We start from the raw sequence: 20,866 nt of genomic DNA, 5'->3' as shown, positions 1-20,866 counted from the left end.
GCGCTGTGTAGCTACAATGTGCGTTACGTGCTCTCGATGCACGAAAACGATTAGATTGTCAGTACTAATATACATTTATATCTGATCTCTCGATATGAACGTATCTTCGTTGTACACAGTACATACTAGTTATTTGATAAATATTATTCCAAAATAACTAAAAATGTTTTTAAAACTATTTTTATAGAGAAAACATAATATGTGTTGTTATTTTTTTAACAGATTAGATATAAGTTTCGAGAAAATATCATTCAGTATATCGGGGTTTTCAAAATGTAACGTTAAAAATTTTAAGTACAGTATTTTTGAAAAAAAAAATTGTTCAGACAAAAGTTATCTGCTATCAAGAAGGAAAGTATTATGATATTTACTTCTTTTTATGAAGTGGAACGTTTAAAGATCATTTCAAGGTCAACTTTGTTTTTCTTTAAATAAGAAAATACAGTTTTTTTATAATGACAGCATTGAATGTAATGGAGTATTGATAAAATAAATTATTGATTGTAATAGAAAACATATATGCATAGGTAATAAATTCTGCTATCGTATACCCCATCACTGATAATAAATAAACATTACAAATACTCCGATCGAAAATTTGTATAGAAAAGAAATTTGAAAAGATCAATTCCTTTCTAAAAAAAAAAGGAAAAAGAAAAACTTATCAGAACGATTTTGCATTGTTCGTGAATTTTCTTTAGCACAATGAAAAGACAATGCCGAAAACTCCCGCAGGATATAACCGGCTCGGTGCTCATAGCCATCTTTAAGCCACCTCCGGCCAGCCCACTTCTAACGAGCAATATAGAGCCATTCTAAAGCGATTCCAGTAATCGCCGAAAATTCTATAAGGCACCACGAGACCTCTTTCCACTCGTTCTCGATTCGTGGCTTTACAACAGCTGGGCCGTCGAAACTCCAACGGCAAAGTGGTACTCAAAAGGGGAAACCGTGGACTTTGCGTATACACATACGCATCTACACAGACGTAGAAACCTATATACAAATATCCATAGCTGATCCATGTCGGTATGTGTGTGTGTGTGTGTGTGTGTATGTGCATAAACGATGGAAAACGAGAGGGAGTGAGAAAGTAAGAGGGAGAGAAGGAGAGAGAGAGAAAGAGAGAGAGAAAGAGAAAGAGAGAGATAATAGAGCCAAGCAGAACCAATATGAAGGAAAGGACAGACAGCTTGGTTTCCATCGTCCACGAGTATTGTTCGTCGACCAACGGATAATGAGTCAAAAGGACAATATACACAGGTTTGTGATCGGTTGAAGAAGGAAGAAGAAGAGGTGGAGGAGGAGGAAGAACAAGGTGCTCGTTTAAACCGTTTTCTCTATACATTCATCCAACATTATTATCTAATCCGACATAGCTCTTTCTTGTAATAATTTAACTTTCAATTCCTAAAGGATCATTCTTAAACAATAAAAAAACGAAATAAAACGACGAGGATAATTATCCGATCAAATAAATAACATCGATTAAATTGAATAATGAATGAAGTAGGAACAATAAAAAAAAGAGAGAGAGAGAGAATAGAACAACGATATTCGTTAGGACGACAATAACGAAGGATTTATAATTAGACGTAAGTACAAAGATGAGAGAAACACGGGAGAATTCGAGAACGTCTATTTGCATGTCGCATAGCTATATATGTATGTGTCGCACGCCAGCGTGCTAATTAAACTCAACAAACAATGCTGGAAGGACACGGTAGTGCATGGAAAGCGTCCCAGAACATTGGATCTCGTTTGTACCATTCTGACGGAACGATTAATTGAGAAGGCAACGAATTATGCAATGAAGATGGTAAATTACACTGGCTGCTAAGTACCGAGTTATTACGTGCTTCGAGATGGAGGGTTAATACGATGAAAGGAATAAGAGAGGGAGAGTGAGAGAGAGAGAGAGAAGATAAAAGTGAGGGTGACGGTGAGGGTAACGAAGAACAAGAACGCAAGAACAGGGTTCCAAACTATGTAGAAGGGTAACAGAGATAGAAACAGAGAGCAGCCTGGGGCATTGGCTTGACTTGTTGAGCGCCATCTGTCGTTCTGTCTTCACCTTTCCTTCTCCGTTTCATCCTTTTTATCTTTCTCTCTCTCTCTCTCTTTCTCTCTCATACTTCGTATCTGAAAAAAGTACATCACTCCTCCTGGTTGGTAAGTACCTACTTGCGAGGAGAGCCCCACAAAAAGCTCTCGACGTGTATGATACCGAGGTTTCACTGACAATGACCGGCACTTTGACAAGAAATTCGAACTCTACAGTGAACTCCTCTAATCGACGTGGGAAACGCCTAATCGTCGCTCTACTCGTTTCTATTGAGAGAAAAAGAGAGAGAGAGAGAGAGAGAGAGACGAACTTTTACGAAATATGATTCGGTTCTTTGGCTCGGTAGTCGGCCCGTCGGAATTAAATTGCGAGGATCACTGTGGGAGACTCTATAGAAGAGAAGAATAGAGGAATTGATGGGACAGTCACTAGATGATTGGTAGGTTGAAAATATACGAAAAAGAAGAAGAAAGAATAATAGAAAGATCCAAATGTAATGGTTCGTAGCGATTAAATATAAAACTTCTTGTTCGATCAATTAATTTGTATGTATAATGTAAATATATCTTGAAAAAGTATATTACGTTGGTTTGCTGCAACGTAAACGTTTATGCTACTTGTTAAAAAATTTACTAAATACATATCTATACAATCTGTACATATATACATATATATATATATATTCGAAAAAATTTTTCAACATCACCTCAAACATTTTATGGCTATTTCCTTTTTTTTCGTTTTCTCTTTTTGTTTTCTTTTTTGATTTTTTTTCTTTCTTTTTTTTTTACTAACGAGCAGTAAACATCGCTAATTCCGTAGAACCACGGACGTGCGATTACGTAAGATGAAAGTTCGGCGAACGTGTTTGTCGCTACTCGTTCGCGAACATTTATAACGCAAGCACGTATCTCCCGAGCCGGTTCGTTATGGTACTAGAATCGATACTCGTTCCTTTCATTATCGTATCTTCACCCCCTGACATTGCAAATACCGTTGCCGTTTTAATAGAACAAATGATCGAGATAATCCTAGATATGTTTTTAGCCTTTGAACCCTCTTTGACGACATTCGTTAATACTATATATGCATACGTTAAAAGAAAGAAGATAGAATTGGTATTAAATTAAATAGGAAATGGCTAATTGAAAATATTCTATACGTCTTTTTACAAACGTCAAAAGTAATATTTAATGAAAAAGAATTATTCAAGCGAGCCGTTCAAAAACCTTAGCAACGTTATCCGATAAAACTCTAAATCAGATTTTCTAGACGAGTACACAAATTTCATGTCACGTAGGCTCGTTCCAACGACGTTATTACGTTTTAATACTTAATTAGACACGTGCTGTATTATCATCAATATGCATTTTAAATGGCACTCGAACGATTACGAAAATTATGAAATCGTCACGCGCAATTGAAGTTACGTATGAAGAACGTACCTATCAAAGGATGATTAAATCAATTTAATTCAGATGATTATGAACGTAAAAAAAAATTATTTTCTAAATCTTAATCTATTTTCATAAATCTTGCATCTTCTTATAAAATATTTACGATTGTCACAATGAAGTATCTGTTGATATTTTATTTAAAAAGGAAAAAAGAAAACACTTTTCAGTTTTATTAACTCGAAAATCATAGGAAAAATGTGATTAGTATCAAGATCCACTATGAGTAGTAGTCCATCGTCTTTCTCCATTTCTTTTTTCTTTTTTTTTTTTTTTTTTTTGATCGAATGTCTGGAGGAGAAAGGGCAATGGGATTTCATACCAGTGACATGATATTCCGTAATAAAGTCATTTCTCAGTAGGTTACTACGCGTACATACCTACATACATACGTATATACATGCGTACATACTTACATAGATAGACGTTGCACGACCGTCGGTCAAGCCATAACATCTACCAACGCGGTTGCCTCTATAAGCTTACATAGGACATCGAGTCATCGTGGCCCCAAGGCTCTTAAGATCTTGTCGAGTTTCTCCTAAGTGGCGGATGTCATTTCAATCCGCTATTCGGTTACAATTCCACAAGTCGGTTCAACTTACGCTCTCTTGAGGGTTGTACTCGTTAACCGGTTATACTCTTCTCATTTTTTTTCATTTTTTGTTCTTCTTTTTTTTGACATCGAAATTGATCCAACATCATCATGCATAAATTTCAACATTGATGAAGTATCATATCATATTTGCACGAAAGTAAGAGAACGATCTTTCATGGGGATCGAAATAAAAAATATATTCAACCATCGACGTATTTTTTCGAAGAAATTTTTAAAAAATGTATGAGCGAAATTAGATACATCAAATGAGATACTATATGAACGATACTATATGACCGATACTATATGATCGTAATCGATTTAACGTTATTATTGATGCACATGTACGTTCCTCAATTGTTCACAGTATTTTCTCTTAAGGATCATGCATCACTATTAGAAATATCTGTCCTTGAGAATTCGTTGAATACTCGCTAAGAAAACACATAGATAAAAAACACATTGCCACCTTTGTCTGAGCTTAGGCATTTTTGGTCAAGTACCTAATTTTCAATAATATATCAAGCCGGGCAATAAATAAATAGGTAGACGCCTAGACGCGCCGAACCAAGGTTTATCTGGCGCCTAATCTTGAAATATCCATTGACATCCTCTAGTTTACACCATCACCAGAACAAAGGAGCACACATGGAATTGTTTAAACATTCCAACGAACTATCCTGACACGCCCACGATCAATAAGAATATTGCTTTCCCTTTCTGGCATTTTTTACTTAAACTCTTCCCTTTTCATTTCCCTTTTCTTAATGTCTTCGTGGATAGTTCGAGAGAAATCTACAGACAGTCGCATCAAAGCATTCGCACTCACCAGTAATACAGCCAAATTTTATCAATATCATTGGTTATGCCTTAATCGGAGGTATACAGCACAATCTAAAATGCAACATCACAACTAACTATACATTATTACAAAAATACATCAATAATTGTATCTTATTTCAACAAAAATACTGTGATAACTTCAATTCGCGCAATATTTATTATCGCGCATCTACCTCACGAGCTTCATGGGATCATTTAAAAGAACGCGCGTTCTCCCATTAATTTGCGGGAACGCGACGAGCGGTATTTTGCTGATGGCCTTCAACGGTATCCTAGCCTACCCGCCGCCCTTATTCATCACAACTGGTGGGTCTCTATAACTTTGACGACAAGGAAGAAACGGGACAAATCCTCCGTGCAAATCGATTATCATCGCTAGTCCTATACAAGATGTGTATCTGAAAATGAACTCATAGTTACGTTCTCACAATGCAACAATAATCAACTATAAGTTTCAAAATCGTTAAAATATCGTATTGTTTACATGAAAAAAAAAGGAAAAACAATATGATCTTTCAAAAGGATTAAGATCGATTTTACATCAGAATTGTTACCGTTGGTCATACTAGTCTCCCGATAAATTTTCAAAAGATATCCGAGCGAAATAACGCGATGAATAAGATACTAACGCAGTTACGCGTTCGAACGAGAGTACATTTACCTCCCGTGCATCTGTTCCCGGTCGATGCACGGACATTCGAATAAAGTGTACTCGGTTGTCTCGAAAGCGACACCTGCTCGATTTCGCCCTGACGTATCTATCTATCGAACAATCTGTCAATCTACCTCTATCTCTATCTCTCTCTCTCTCTCTCCATCTGCCACGCGAAACCTCCTACACCTTTCTCTCGCGCTATCTATCACATGGACGACATTTCATTGTAAAAAAGTTCTTCCTGTACGAGACAAAAGAATTTTTCGAGATTATTGTACTCGTTGAAATCGAATCGTAGTTGAAGTTGCCACAAATTTTAAACACGTTGAATACCATGACAGTCATCGGCATTCAATTTTAAATTCTATTTAAAACATTTTCAACGTTTCTTTTCTGGCATTTGTAAAACTAAAAACAAACTTTCCAATAAAAACAGAATTGTAAAAGGTATCTTATATCTTTATTTTCTATTTTTATCTAACAAAAAGTTATAGAATGGATATATCAATTTAAGCAAGATCTCTTTTTTAGCGTTGACGTCATAGATTATATCCTTTCGAATAATAAAAGATTCGAAATATGACAAAAAGATTTTTAACGATCATTTGTTACCTGTGAAAGATTCACGAACAAAAGATCATGAAAAAAAAGAAAGCTAAATTTAAAATCGTTGAACTGTATATAATAACGAGGAATCTGTCCATGTCCATGCATGATACAAATAAGAATAGAAACTCGCGACTACATTTCCTCTCATCCCTTTGACGTTCCTTGCCAAGCAGAGCACGGTATTGCGTGCGCGTCCATCCCTATACAACGACCTATTGCTGCCAATGAGTATATGTCAGAGACTGGGAGATCCTCCGGCCCATTAGTGTTCATACATACCGATCTGGGGATCGAGTGCCAAGGGGAAGGGATCCACTCGGCACAAATGAGCCTGTCGTGCTTGGATAATACCGGGTGCAATATTCGAGCTGTCACGATACATCATCCTACCTCCTGTCCTACCTCGACAGTCGTCCTTCGACATTCTATACTTTTTCAATTTTTTGTTTGCTTTTCCTTTGTTCTCTTCCTAACAAAAATTTGCAATATACACAATATGATATATACAAAGGTTCACCTTTACTATGAAATAGAGAGATGTAACATTTAATATTCACCTAATTTATAAAATCACAGATTATTAAATGTATACAGATTATTAAAGCTTGAAGTCTCGAAAGAAATACGAAAACGAACAATTTTATGAATCCTTGTGAACCACTTACCAAATAAATGTACCGAGATACTTCAATAATAAAAATCCCAGTTATTATCCCGTGTAAATATTTCTTAAGCAATTTACTGAGTACGATATATCTACCAAATCCTCTCTCAAACTTTTTTTTTAACAGCTCATATAGGTATACCTACATAGGTACGACTATACGTGATCGTATATCTTTGATGAATAAAGGAAGAAGATAGACGATAGTAAACTGGTCCGTCGATCATAAAAGCTGCCGGATGAAGTCGATGGAAGAGGTATCGTCGGGATTTAGTTTGAGCCACCGTATAGAAAGGCATTCTTTGACCTTAGCAAAAGAGTAAAGAAGGTTTCGGAGTGGAGTACGCTTTAAGTAACGGTCCATCCGTGCTATTTCTCGTCTTGACGGATAAAGAGAAAGAAAGAGAGAGAGAGAGAAGGGTAGAGAGAGAGAGAGAGAGAGAGAGAGAGAGAAAGAGGAAGATCGCGAGCTATACCAGGTTTGTCCCGAATGCAATTCTTCGACCGTTTACGACTAACGTATCCAACGCACGTAGCACGTACGTGACGCGTCTCGACCTTCCACCCTTTTCTCCTCTCTCTCTCTCTCTTTTTATCTCTTTCTCTCTCTCTCTCTCTTTCTCTTTCTCTTCTACTCTTTTAACCCCCTGCATCCTTGGTAGTACACGAGCCATTTGCTACGTTCGGTGGGAAACGAACAACGATGGCGACGACGACGACGGCGACGACGACATTCAGGCCAGCCGGTGCGTGAAAAATCGCAGCTCTTTTATATACATATATATATATATATATATATATATATATATATATATATATGTATATATATATATGTATGTATGCATGTATATCTATATATGTGTATATATATATATATTTCTACGCAGATTCCTTGCGAGTTTTCAGAAACTCATTCTTTTGTGTATTCGAATTCGTTACACGTTCATTCGAAGTTTCCACTGTTATCTTAAATAACGAGAATCTTGTCCGTCACGATATTGTAAAAGTTTTATATCTATATAATATACATATATATATGTGTGTATGTCTGTAAAAAATTAATATGCTTTTAATATGGAACAAGGGTGAATATCTCTTACGTTAGTTAAATGGAAATACAAAGATGTTATTACCACGTTATAAGGATACCAGCTTAAAGGTAATTATACTTGGTGACGTTGAGTTTATAGACTTTACCCATGAGGTATGACAATCTGATAATTCTGTTGATTTAAATATCCCTCAGTGTAATTTTATCTCCTATCTTATGTATGATTCACAAAGACCAAAATGGGTATCATATCTGTATCCTGTATCTCCTGGTAAATATAACCAAGAAAAAAAGAACGAAACGTTTGATTATATTAGATTTACAATACGATATACAAAAACAAATGTTATAATACAGTTTAACGCATTCGGGCCTTATAATGGGTCTTCTTTTCCTATAATCATTTACGGATAACAAGAATTTTATTATTATGTAGTCTATGCTATCTTCTGAGAGTTAAGATAATGTTAAATGCACACTATAGTTTATAGTTATGTATAACGCATTTCTTTAAATCGTTGATTTTTTCATTATTGAAATTACTTTTAAATTTAATTTTTTCATTATTTAATATATCTTTAAAATATCTATTTAAAATATCTTTCGTATTATTTAAAATACCCAATACGATTGTACTTTTTGTCACATATGTTACATAAAGGAATTTATTTTAAACTATGGATACTATCCATTATTGCATTACCAATCAAAAAATATTATAAATTTAAACGATTCATGTTTTATTTATAACCAATAAAATCGAAATCGAATTATTTTATTATTTATAAATTTATTCTTTATATGATTATGTAAGTAAATTCGAATTGCTTATAGTGGTAAGTATAAATCAAAAATTTTTATTAATGTTCACCTATAGCTTAAAACATTATCTGAATATTAGCGAGGTAAAGCGTATTTCGCAAGATCGTCAAAAAATAGTTCACGACAAGAGACAAACAAAATGGACATCGTATACTAGGTTTTAACGAATTAATTGGTTAATAATGAAGAAAATATATGAAACATGTAGATAATTATCGAAAATTTCTAAAATATAGAAGGAAATATAAAAGAAAAATGTATGAACACTTTCATGATTGTTAAAAAAAACTTGAATACTTAACATCGATTAAAACGGGACAAAAACCTTACATAGTCACGTTTAATTACCTAATCAAAACTTTGACGATTTCGACGTCTAATACTCTTTTACTACCTCATAAGGTAAATGATGATGAAGACAAAAAAAAATGTAAAATAATTAAAACTCAAACATACTAGCGAAACAACATAAAGTAATTTATATTACTGTTGACGCATCATTTGAAAATGGAATCCACGTAGTTTATCGAGAAAGAGATAGAGATAGAGATAGGTATAGAGAAAAAGAGAGGGAAGTGAAAATCTAAATCGCATCGCGACGCACCAACAGGCCATGTTTTGTATTAACGATACGCACCAGGCAAGGAGCGATAGGGCGTAAGCCGTGAAATATTGAAATGGGATTTTTCCCGGTCCCTTTGGGAATGCCCACCACACACCACCAACAGAGTAACCCCACCGGAATCGGCATATCATCGGTGATGATACCGTCTGCGCCAACTCAGAACAATTGTAACACTAACGCGACAATGAGTCGGAAAAATACAATATTCGGACATTTTCAAAATTAAATAATTATTTCATTTTAAATATAAGTAAAAACATTTATACCATATTAAGTATATCAAGAATTAGATAAACAAAGTTTTTTTTATAAATGTTTTATAACTTGAATATATATATATATATATATATATATATATATATATATATATATATACATATATGTGAATATACGTATGTATATCCAGTAGATATTTATTCAAAAAATTTTAAAATCAAATATTCAACATTCACTTTAGTTTATACGATGACATGAATTTTAACTTTTCTTTTTTCTTTTTTTTTTAGTTTTAACATACTTCATTATAGAACACGAATACGGAATAATATTATTTAGTCTAATGAAAATTTCTTGGTATCAAAAAGCGTCTGAATATTTCTGCGACACATTGTATGTACCTTCATCGTACCGGCACATAGACGGAAAATGGAAATATAATGTGATTCGACGAACTCGCGAGTCTCATAGTTCATATCGTTGAAAGCGATCAAAAGCAGCAGCCAGTATGCAGAAAGAGAGAGGGAGAGAGAGAGAGAACTGGGGATTTGGTATTGCGCTCGTCAATTAATATTATAATGAATACTCTGTCCTGATTTGATCGGTACACGTGTAACGAGGGAACGCAATATCATGATGCCGAAATAATTCATTTCTAAATATCCCACGTAACGTTCGACGCGAGCGTTCGCTCGTTACACTACCAGAGGATTTGCCGATGTTATCAATGGGAAAAGCTCGAGTCTGGCTTCCCGAAAGCGAGGACATTCGCGTTTCATAATGAGGAAAATCGGTATTAGTACGTGAGCACTCATTATGAGACTCTTCTCTCGAAAGGAATCCTTTGATTATCATGATTTTTCTTTGCTTTCTTTTTCTCATTTCCATTGTTACGAGATGTAATACGCTAAAGGATGAAATTATTAATCACTGTATAATCATCATCGATTGTATTCTTTTCAATTTACTCTCTGAATTTTTTTAATGAATTTCAGATGCAATGCAATGTTGATTTTTATCTTTTCGTCTTTTCGAATTCATTATTTTTTCGGTATGAGTTGAAAATTTTTATCGTTCATTATTCGATATTTACTCTTTCTTTCTTTGTGTATTTTATTACTTATACATCGAAGTCATCCAGAATGGACGTTACACGAGAGAAGAGTGATTTTCCAAGCCGTTACTAACGCGCACCATCGACCACAATATTTTGTATTATGCAAGAGTATGTTTAAATAAAATAACTTTCTATTAATTCGGCATTGCATCGTCCACGCTTTTCCTGGGTTCATACTGCAAAATTGTGTGTAAAATTCAGACGAGACGTTATGTTATGCGATATTTCGGGTAGCGTGAAAACGTTTTAAAAATAAATCGCTGTACATATTTGGTTTTTGTAAATTTCGTTCACGATCATTCGCAGTGGTAAAAAAAGAGACGAAAAAAAAGAAACACAAAAAAAAGGAAAAGCAAAAATAGAAAAGAAAAGAACATTTTACAAAGAAAAATCAACTACACTGCACAGTTCGTAAAATTTTGTACTATTTTGAAAACGGAAGTCAAATCGATCACGAAATTATTCGTCGGTTTTCGAAGCGTAACTTGATTTTTGGTATAAATTTCAAATCAATTCGCTCAACCATTTAAACTCCAGAATCGAAACGTGCTTGTACGCACACGTATATGTATAAATCTGCATATATAGAAATACATTATTGATAGAAAAATTAAAGACAAAAATAGAGATCTTTCGTAAAGTCCACAGTCAATTGAAACTTTTATCCGTTTTTAAAATCTTTGATTGCTTCAATTTAAGATAATATTTAACATTGAATATTCCTAAGGAATATTTTCAATATTCTCGCGAATTTAATATTCTTTCCATTGGTATGTGCTATTTTTTAATGAATCTTCGAATTCATGAAATTCTCATCATTTTAAAACCGGAAATCGAATTGTGCCAGAATTATTCGTGGATCCTCACTTGCGAATAATTTTAATTTTCGTATAAATTCTAAAAAATAAGTCAATCTGTGAAACCATTTAAACAGTAAAGTGGAAACAAACAATCGCATATATTTACATTGAAACGTTAATATGAAAAATCCAAAAAAAAATTAAATATCTCAGATAGTTTTAGATATCCATAAATTGTGGTAATGTCTAAAAATGAAAATGCTAGAGGATTTATTCGATCTCAAAATCATTCTCTCGAACGGTTTCATGCAAGAACTTTATCGTCCGTACGGATGGCATTTCACCTGCGATCGCTCGTTCGCGATATCTCGGAAAGAGGGATCAAAAGCATGGTGCTGGCAGTATTTTTTCAAAGGCTCCGTCGCCATTATCGCGGCTTACGCGAATCTCTGTTGGAGCTTATCGGCGCGATGCACCGCGTTGCATCGACGAAGAGAATGAGAGAGAGAGAGAGAGAGAGAGAGAGAGAGAGAGAGAGAGAGAGAGAGAGAGAGAGAGTAGAGAGATAGTGAGATAGTGAGAGAGAGAACCCTATCGGATCCGTGGCCTGATTCGTCTCATATCAGCTTGATCGCAATAGCCGTTTTCGCGTAATTCGTAATTGCGTTTCGCGTGGCCGCTTCCACGACCTACCTAACGAATAATTCACGGACGAACGGTTAAGTTTCACGCAGAAGGTTATCGTTGAGAATCTTCGTAACTATATACAACTATCAGTTATCAACTATTGAGTCTTCTTCTCGTTCGATTAAAATTGAACTACTGTGAATAATGATATACATTTATATGCAAAGAAAAACGTAGAATTCATTTCTATAATACTTTTACGACAATTGATTTCTTCCATATTCGGTTGAATTTCATTTTCCGTATTATTTTATTTTATTCCCACCAGCTCTATTCTACAATAAGAAATATTAATACATGTTAATAACGATCGTGTCGTATGCAGTGCGGATGTAGGATTAATGGAATTTTCATTTAGTAAAAGACATAAAGAGCTCGATGTGTTCCGTACCGAAACATGTGACAAGTATTCTGTTCCGTACTTAAGGTGGAAACCATTTAATTTTGTTCGCTCATTCGAATATTTTTATCAAATAAATAATTCACGAAGTAAATCGAAACCTGACAATGAATCCTCGGGATCTAAAATGATTTGAATATGTACTTTATTTTATTAGCTACATTTGGGACCATATGTCCAAGATATTTAAAGGACAAATGAAAGATCACTTCTTCTCTTTCTTCAATTTTTATGGAAACTCTTCTTACACTTCTTCTCTTTTTCTTTTCTTCATTTTTAAAAATTATTCGATGGCCATATCGGATTGAGATATGAGAGATCAGTCTCAAAAATTTTTCGGTCGAAAAATACATTATTTCGCGTACAATCACAGTCTCAGTGCAGTCTCATTCTGATAATCAATCACATTTATATCAGCAATTAAATCTCACTTGTAAATTCTGAAGATTTCTGAACAATTCGTAAGTGCGACACTTATTGAAACTCTAACTAAAGTGTTTCTTTCGTTAGTCGAATAGTGTACACCATCATTGTTGAATTTATTTTGACATATAATTCTGCTACAAATATTTTTCGATCCTTCGAAAAATCTCCATTCAAAAACACTCAACTCAACTAAACGACAACATTTATTTTTTTTTCTTTTTCGAAGTTATTAACATTTAAAAATTATTTATTTTTTAATTTACTATTCTTTTCTTTTCTTCTTCTTTTTCTTTATTAAAAGAAACGAATTTAACATTAATTCATCACGATAAAAGTTTCCTCTCTATGCGACTGAATTTCATTTTCTGTATCTTATGCTATTCCTCCAGTCTTATTTTATTACGAAAAAGATCAATAATATTTGTATGTAATGAATATGTGGTAAGGCAATGATATATATATCGATTCATTCCTCAATTCAGTAATGGATATTAAATATTATACTTATATCATTCCATTACTTATAATACTATTTAATATAATATTTAATGTCCATTACTAAATTAAAAACGTTACTCATTTTTAATACAAATTATTTTCAATATTCATTATTTATAAATAATCTTAATGATGAGAAAATTGATATTATTGATTCATCGATATCTTCGATAAAAGTAGAAATTACTGTACACCGATACTTGTATGACGGTAGAATAAAATTGAGGAAATAACATGACACATAGTAATGGAAATTTGATTGAATGAAACGGGGAAATTCTCACTATACGCCAATTATGACAGCAATTATGTTTGCGATATGCAAAACATTAATTTAAGCATTTAATGAAAGCATTAATTTATTTATACTATTACTTAGCTAGATCAAAATTTCTCAATTAATATGCCATATCCTAATATTGAATCAAGTTAAATTTTAACCGATTGCGAGATGATACCTGCTACCTTATGCAAAAATGTGGAAAGTGATTGGTTTGTAAGAGATTTCTAGTTCTCTTAGAATGTCCTTGAAAGATAATGTAACAGATGTATCTTTAAAATAATATAAAATGATTCATTTGCTTTATCAAATTCTTAAAAATTTTCTATCATAAACATTTGCATAGCAATGTCATTAAAAACAAATGTATTGAGCGAACAAAAAGGTGAGGAAGGAGCTAAATTAGATAATGAGTAAAAACTGTAAATGGCCATTTTCGGTGAGTAAAGCAATCGAAAGAATGGGTTTACGTTGAAAGGTTTTTTCTCAAACAAGAAGCTCTCCTTCCAAACTTTTCGCGACTATCGACAGCGATATCGGCTTCTCGCTTCATCGTAATTCGCCGGTTGGCGCGGCTTTCGCGCTTGATTCGTGCTCGTGCCGGAGTAAAACGCAAAGTTATTCGGGTACCTTGCCAAATAGGCGATCTAAATGCGCTCAACCGACCAGAAGTGGTAATACGTTACCAGTTATTGCCGGCGGCAGCATCTTGCCGAGGGTCTCTCGTCTCCTTCATCCAGCTCTTTCTCGCCACGAGTGTTCTCTATATAAGAGAGAGAGAGAGAGAGAGAGAGAGAGAGAGAGAGAGAGAGGAGGAAGAGGGAAAAGATTGCAGGAAAGAGGGACCAAGGGAAGGATTCATGTTAAAGGGTAAATATGTGCTCCGAGCTTCCAGCACGTCCCACCAAATCGGCGTACCGATCTCCCCACGCTTTACAAATACATATATGCGTATGAGTATATATATGTGAAATTAACCGCGAGATCGTTCCCGTATGCGCTGGCCAACAACGAATTTTCCACCCTCTCGGACGATTTTCTTCGATAAATCTTGGAAAAAGTCGAGAGTTCCACTCGTAGCCAGGGTCGATAGGAGATGGCAGTAAAGATAAATCAAAGGCGTTCACTGCTTGTTGTTTACTTCGATACCTATTCGTTTTGTGTGTTTCACTGTACGTTAAACAATGGACATTTTTATTGGCTATATCATTCCATTTTTCGAGTAACTCAGTGTAACGATATTAAATATACCTTTAGATAATATAATAAAGAATCAATTAATTCTTTAATTAGGTTTTCAGTCGAAACAAACGTTAAAAAGGTTGACACAATTTTAAAACAAGAAAGATACTAGACTCCAAAATTACACGGAGAAATGTATGCTAAGTGTATTATCGTTATACGCTTGCTCAGGTATTCTATGCATAATCATTCGAAGCAAATATACTTACCGACGAGACAAAGGATAGCGCGACACAATTATTTAAGCAACGCGATTCCACACGGATTAGCGTCGTGCAGTTTTAGTCACGCTGGACGAAGATTTATCAGTCAGGGATTATCGTGCTTAGGGAAAATTCGATGGCACTCTGGCTTAGGGTCAGTCCCAACTGACCTGGCTAAGTTCAAAAGCGCTAGAATCATCACAAATTTTAAGGTTTATTAACACTCTCGATAAATAAATCCTCGCCATTCTAGAACGGTATCGATGAATGATTTGTGAACGTTGCAGCTTCGTAGGCCAAGTCACGTTGAGAACGTGGAGAAATGCTCGTCCTTCCGTTTTCTCTCTCTCACTCCCTTCCTCTCACTATCTCGCTCACTCTTATAGAGAGGATCGAGAGGACACAGGCGATCTCTCCCGTTTAACAATCCAATAAATCATCCACGGCTTTATCGCGAGAGGTAGATATATACCGGTGAGAATATACTCTGTGCATAGGTGCAAAAGAGAAAGAGAAAGAGAGAGAGAGAGAGAGAGAGAGAGAGAGAGAGAGAGAGAGATGTGGAGATGGACGAGTGAAAAAGAGAAAGAAGGAAATAGAGTAAAAGCGAGCGAGCGAGTGAGAGAAAAAGAGAGAGAGAGAGAGAGAGAGAGAGATAAAGAGAGAGAGAGAGATAGAGAAAGAGAGAGAGAGAGAGATGGAAAAGGTAGAGAAAGCGAATCATCGATCGGTAGCCTCCTGTCTTCGTTGGCTCGATTCGACGGAGCGTGCACTTGCGCCCGTATTCATATTCATATTTCAAAACTCGCATCCACGGCCCATTGTGCCGTTGAATGCGCTATGCAGAATGCGTCGTCTGCCGTATAACGTTGCACCACAGCAACCGCCTGCCTTCTGAATTAGTAATAGCGCGCTGACAACGGCCACCATGCCGTTTGCTCGGTCCTGCTACTAGACGCAGGATCAGCGCGTTAACGGAATCCCTAGCTACCTTTCCGTAGAGAGAAACGCAATTTGCTTCAGATATTAATTCGAGTAATGGATTGCTCGTTAACTCGAGAAAGACACGTGATGTTTGTTTCCTCTCTTTCTCTCTCTCTCTCTCTCTCTCTCTCTCTCTCTTCCTCTCTTTCTCTCTATCTTTACCTCTCTGTCTTTAACTTCTCTCTTTACTTCTCTTTTTACCTCTCTCTTTTCCTCTCTTTCTCACTCTCATTCTCTCTCTCTCTCTCTCTCTCTCTCTCTCTCTCTCTCTCTTTCTCTCTCTCCCTCTCTTTCTTTCTTTCTCCCACTTTCTATCATTCATTCTCTACGGGAAAGATTTACTCTTCGAAAAGTTTTATTGTAAATCTTGTTTTGTTTTTGTCTTTTTTCTTTTCCTTTTTCTTTTTTACCCTTTTTTTTCTCGATTCAATTGTTGAAAGATTTGTCTCATTTGGCTTATCTTTAAAAAATGAAAATTGAAATCGAAATTACGCGAACGATTCTATGTAGGTTAGAAATATCTACGCTAGGCGAATGCTTTGTGATCGAGAAAGGCACCAATCTAGTGTTTCGAACGAGTCAAAGGGAAAGAGCGGGAAAAGCTCATATAGGTTAGGTACGTACATACATATGTATCTACCTACGGATGACTGGAATTGCTACGTTTAATCACATTTTGGTAGCTCCTAAAAGGAAATGTCCGTAGCTTTGATGCCAGAAACACCCTTTAGAGATCTTACATTTAAATGTTCTCTTTTCGTACTGCGTTATACTTTATCCGGTTCTTTCAAATTCACCAAAGACCTATCTCTCCTTGCAACATTTCTTTCAACGAATATAATACCAGTTGAAGCGTAAACCTTTCTAAAATATTAAAGTAAAATTATACCACATCGTATCTCGCATCATATGTATATCTGCATACAGTATATTATGTTATATATATATATATATATATATATATATATATATATTCACGGACGATGCACTTAGCAAATATTCGCGAGAAAAATGTCGTAAATTAAAAAATAACATAGATGTAATGCGAAATACGGTGTAGTTGCAAACTAATAGTCCTCCGGATATTCCAACGGAAATCTAATACAAACCTGAAGAGCAGAGAGTAGAGAATATATACGATGGTGCTAACGAGACTCCGAGGATCGAATCAAGACCGAATCTCCGCCGCTGATTGACCAGGGTGGATCATTCGAGCTGCGGAAGGCTAATTAGCTACCCGGATCTCGGTACGTGACCCGACAACGGGATCCCGAGACGTAGCGATTATGGTTACCCTCAACGCCTTAATTCGACCTCCGAAAGGAAGATAGAAACGAAAGGATAGACGGAGAGATATAGATAGAGAGATAGAAAGAGAAGAAACTGTGTCATGAAATTTCGCTTTGAGTTCTTCGATCTGATTTTCATTGAAATCGTGTAATACCATTTAATATGATCGACGACGATTAAGTTTGTTATGACGAACTCGACTATTTCGATCAAATAAATGCATTCGGAGAAAAGACAATACGAAAATAAAATCATAGACACGAACAAGTAACGAAGAAAAACTAATAAAAGCAATTTTAAACGTTACATGCACATGTGTTAGTGAAAGCAAATGACAATAAAGAGAAAGAAAGAGAAGAAAAACGACGAAAAAAGCAAAAATAAAAAAAAGCAAAAAAATGAAAGAAAGAAAATCAATTTGATTCGGTACAGCCAGGGTATTACACAATACGATAAACAAAGCTAGCCGGGGTAGATTGGAGACCGTCGGTGAAGCGCGAGCCAGGCCGAACGCGAAACGCTTAATTAACCCATTTATCATCGTGCGAATGAGACTAGGACGACCACGAAATAAGTCTGCCCAATGAAACCCGATGTACCTACACACGTATGCACGTTTAACGTATTTGCAATCGTAACATACGGTACGGTGATATACGCGAAATATATTGTGTATACGCGTAAACTTGTACGTGGATACACGTTACATACGTGTAGATATCTATATACGTATTCGCGTAGATTACTATAAATGCACGCATATGTACGCGCGGTTAGTTTCGTACGACGCGAACGGAAGTGGCATAATTACATAAGCGCGAACCCAGCGAATTTGAGTAGATGCGTGCGATTCGTTTCAATCCAATTCAACCGGTTAAAATATAATGCCGACTATTATCTTGATGTGGACTCTATACGCAAATACAAACTACGCTAAGGTTATATAAAGAGGAAGAAAGATATATAGCTGAATAGAGAAAGAGAGAGAGAGAAAAAGAGAAAGAGGGAGAGAGAGAGGGGGGGTGGGGAACGAGACGAGAATGGATCTAGTAGGTACATCCGCACGATGCTGACGATCTAGTATTCTCTTTCTCTCGGTGAAGTTCGAGGGTAATTAGATGGTTCTCGCTCCATCGTCAATTCAAGCTATCAAGGTAGTGTTAGATGAACAGGTACACGTACAGGCATATACAGGTATATCCTCACAACGTCTTGATAATTAATGCCGTTGCAGTCAAATTGTGTTCACATTATTCACTGTCCCCTTCTCATTCCTTTTTCCCCCACCATTTCGTCCGCTTGTCTCCGAATACTGTCTCCCATTGTCTCTGTATCCACGACGATTAACTTAATCTTCTTCCCCTTATTCCTTCGGTGAAAGTAATAGCACAGTGTTATCTATCAGCAAGAGATTTCGTTTTAAAGAATTTTATCTTATTTGAATATATCAGATTTCCAAGTAAGTAACTACATAAAAACATAGTATAATTTTTATCAAACTTTATTAAATTTGTAGAATTAATACTATTTGTTTTTTTTTCCTCTTTTATTCTTTAGAAATTAGAACTTTCGATGGTTTGATCGAGAAAACGACAGCAAAGTTTTAGGAACGATTTCATAGACGGTTGGTCCGACGAAATGAAAGTGAAAGAGAACAAGCAAACTAGTGAGAGTGTGTACATGTAAGAGAGGAAGAAAGAGAGAGAGAGAGAGGTGTGGTGATGACGCCCTCGGTATCTACAGGGTGCACTTTAGCCCCGGTCGATTTAACGAAATAATTCGATCGGCCTGACGAGCACTCGTCAGAGTTTGTGATTTTTTCTCTTTATTCTGTAGGTGCAATGTTTCGAGTTTAAGCGGAATCCTTCTCGGTGTCGGAATCCGGACAATCAATTGCAAACGGCAATGCATACGGTGTGCTGTATCGAAACGCAACCGCCGAAACACGATGTATCCTACATTATTACGGATCGACGAATTTGCACCCTATACGTTCAGCGTAATCAATTCCAATTCCCTAGTCGGTCCAACGTGACGGCAGCGAAATAATTTACGGATAATGAGGACGCTACGTGGTGCCCGAACGACCTGCCTGTCTGCCTGCCTGCCTGCCTACCTGCCTGTCTGCCTGCCTGCCTGACTTTACTGTACTGAGCGTCCTACGATGGACGGGTGATACGCAGTTAATCAACTGGATGGACATGCCGGGACGTGATCAATCCCGCAACCCACTGAAAAATTATCAACTACCGTGTTCCGCCTTCAAAAGAAGAACGTCGTCCGATTTTTATTCTATTCACGATCAAGTCATTATATATATCCTCAAGGAATGCGAATTATCTCATAGTACTTTTTGCAAAAATGAAAAAGACAAGACAAAATAAAAAAAAATATATAAAAGTAGAGTATTGAAAAACGTTTCTCGTTTTTGCTGATAAAAAATTCTCAAAAGAAAATTTGGAACGTACAACAAATATGTATGATATCGAAACGAGAAAGATCTGAGAATTTTTGTATGTTCAAAATCTAGTATGAATATGTCTATTATGATAAAAAATGATGTTAATAGACATGTCAAATCATTATTTCTGGATTCTTATATACGTACAATCTATGCATATAAGAGAAATCGTAACTAATATGGATCTAATGAATATCTTTCATTATAGCATCAATTAGTAAGCAACAGGCAACATCAATATTTTGAAACAATTTACTTTAACGTCGTTGGAAATCTATCGAATGTATTTAATTGCATGAGGAACAGTTGGTATAAGATAATGCAATAACTAAAAGTACCTTCATCTGAGAATTAACTATACATTTTCAACACCCCTCTAAAGTCACTGTGTATATATATATATATATATATATATATATATATATATATATATATATATATATATATATACATATAAAGGCCACGACGAAGGAAGCGAGGGAATCTTATTAGAAACTCCTACCAGCTTAGTATCGATTCCGCATCAATTTGCATTGTTCAGGACGATCTGAGAGAAACTATTCAGCGCTTGGTCGCCACTAGTGCTTTGGGAAGGAACGCGCCATCACCTTCTAGCGATGAAGAGAGGGTGAGGTTTCGAAGGTTTGGACCCGGGCTACGAAGGAAAGTGCTTGTCAATATCATCCATTACCATCGTGACTCCTTTATTACTATCGTCCTTCCTCTTTGCCTTCTGATGCCGAACGACTTCGTATTGGCGATAACTGCGGCGATAGTCTTGGCAAGGATGCTAACTCCTTCGGATACTATGCTCTAAAGGTCCTTAACGGCAAGAACTGTGTACTAAATACGCCAAGCCTACGTAGTATTAATATA

The 20,866-nt window shown here is 35.7% G+C and overlaps 1 long non-coding RNA gene across 1 annotated transcript; it reads left to right on the top strand.

Moving 5' to 3' along the window:
* Window positions 1-18,634: 18,634 nt before the first annotated feature.
* Window positions 18,635-20,287, top strand: LOC124433217. Its single transcript, XR_006944448.1, has 3 exons — window positions 18,635-18,988; window positions 19,087-19,242; window positions 19,366-20,287. It is a non-coding gene; the product is annotated as an uncharacterized LOC124433217 (long non-coding RNA).
* Window positions 20,288-20,866: the final 579 nt, after the last annotated feature.

Source organism: Vespa crabro, chromosome 2 (genome assembly GCF_910589235.1).
Source record: "Vespa crabro chromosome 2, iyVesCrab1.2, whole genome shotgun sequence".
Lineage (NCBI taxonomy): Eukaryota > Metazoa > Arthropoda > Insecta > Hymenoptera > Vespidae > Vespa > Vespa crabro.
Note: the sequence above shows the minus strand (reverse complement) of the source record. Positions and strands in the feature narration are given on the sequence as shown.